At 38.0% G+C, this 1,893-nt stretch overlaps 1 long non-coding RNA gene across 1 annotated transcript in view; it reads right to left on the reverse strand.

The window, feature by feature from the left end:
• Window positions 1-751: 751 nt before the first annotated feature.
• Window positions 752-1,893, reverse strand: part of LOC108298582 — a 30,045-nt gene continuing 28,903 nt past the window's right edge. Inside the window, exons 2-3 of the long non-coding RNA XR_001822625.2 lie at window positions 1,488-1,685; window positions 752-834 (exon numbers count right to left, since the gene is read on the reverse strand). This is a non-coding gene — a long non-coding RNA (uncharacterized LOC108298582). The remainder of the gene's footprint in view (window positions 835-1,487; window positions 1,686-1,893) is intronic.

Raw genomic sequence — 1,893 nt, forward strand, 5'->3', positions numbered from 1 at the left:
CCAAACGCCCATCGACGATAGACTGGATAGGGAAAATGTGGCACATATACACCATGGAATATTATGCAGCCATCAAAAACGATGAGTTTGGGTCCTTTGTAGGGACATGGATGAACCTAGAAACCATCATTCTCAGCAAACTGACAGAAGAGCAGAAGATCAAACACCGCATGTTCTCACTCATAGGCGGGTGTGGAACAATGAGAAGACATGGACACAGGGAAGGGAGCACTACACACTGGGGTCAGTTGGGGGGAAATAGGGGAGGGACGGTGGGGGGTGCGGTGTTGGGGAGAGATAGCAAGTGGAGAAATGCCAGATGTAGGTGATGGGGAGGAAGGCAGCAAATCACACTGCCACGTGTGTACCTATGCAACAATTTTGCATGTTCTTCACATGTACCCCAAAACCTAAAATGCAATTAAATAAATAAATGGGGGAAAAAAGAATGATATTAATTAATAAGGTTAAAACTGTGTCTTAACCCCTATAGGAGCCTGCTGGGAATATGCTAAGCAAAACTAGGCCACACAGACAGAGCCATTCTGACCATGTCCCTCCCTACACCAGCTATCATACAGATATGCACCACTGGTATGAGGAGTCCCTTCCACTGAAGACTGGCTGATTCAATAATAAGCTGATTTATTCATTCAAACAACAAATATTTACTGAGCACCTTCTAGGTATTTAGGTATACAACAGAATAAAAAAGACAAAATCCCTTCCCTTACTTACATTTTAGTGAAGAAGGAGGGTTAGCCAGACATCAAACAGGAAATATAATTAAGGATATATTTTATGCATGGCAGTGCTGGGATTCACTCAGGGTGGCTCAAAAAATATTATGGGAAATATTAGGGAAGTATAAAATATAGTCTTAAACCTTTGGAAAGATGAAAAGTTTTAATAAGCCAGGCTGAAAACAGCCAGTTCTTACATTTGAGCTTTAAGTCATAAGGTGAAGATTAAGATAATAAAAGCTTCCCTGGTTAAGTCTGTTTACCCCCACATTCCTTTTTCTCTACTCTGTTTACTCATGTAAACTTCACCCTAGCTGGTCCTGTAAGGGGGAAGTTGAAAAAGACTTCTTAATGCTGTTTATTCTGGACCTCAGAACCAAGTTTTTATCATTCTTAAAACCACTCGTTTAACCATGTTAATTATCCACAAGCATGTTAACTTAAAATCTCTGTTACTACTTCTAGACTGAATAAATGCAAGAATGAACAAGGGGTCAATTAGTGGCAATCACTCCCTAAAAGTTGATGATGACCTAGCCCAACTCTTACACTGTATTCTGTATGTAGGGCATATTTTATTCATCTGATACTTATACTAAATAAATGTTTGTTTAATAAGTGAAACTAAATGTTAATTGTAAATATAATGAAGTCATGATGAGAGGGGAACAAAAGGCCCATCTTTATCAAATAATCTCTTCTTAGGGAAGACACTGAATTTGTGTCTGCAGATTATCATCTTACCTTTTAATAACAAATTTAATTTGATTATCCACTTGAATGATGTTTTCCAGCCTTGGGATTCCCTATCATGAGGGACTTCTGAAAGGAATGTTTTCCAGTAGTTCTTCCACACACAGATCATTCACATGTCCTTCAAATTTTTGGTTTTAAAAAAGATCTTCAAAGATCTTCAAAGATTAAACTTTGTTTTTGAATATCCTTAAAAAGAAGAGAAAGAAAGAACATCATTATATTTTTGTCTAATTTATTGTCTAATAAAGAACATAACCTAAGCTGGTGTGCAGTGGCATGATTTCTGTTCCTTGCAATCTACACCTCTTGGTTTCAAGCAATTCTCCTGCCTCAGTCTCACGAGTAGCTGAGATTACAGGTGCCTGCCAGCATGCTTGTCTAATTTTTGTATATA

Source organism: Cebus imitator, unplaced genomic scaffold (genome assembly GCF_001604975.1).
Source record: "Cebus imitator isolate Cc_AM_T3 unplaced genomic scaffold, Cebus_imitator-1.0 Scaffold1002, whole genome shotgun sequence".
Lineage (NCBI taxonomy): Eukaryota > Metazoa > Chordata > Mammalia > Primates > Cebidae > Cebus > Cebus imitator.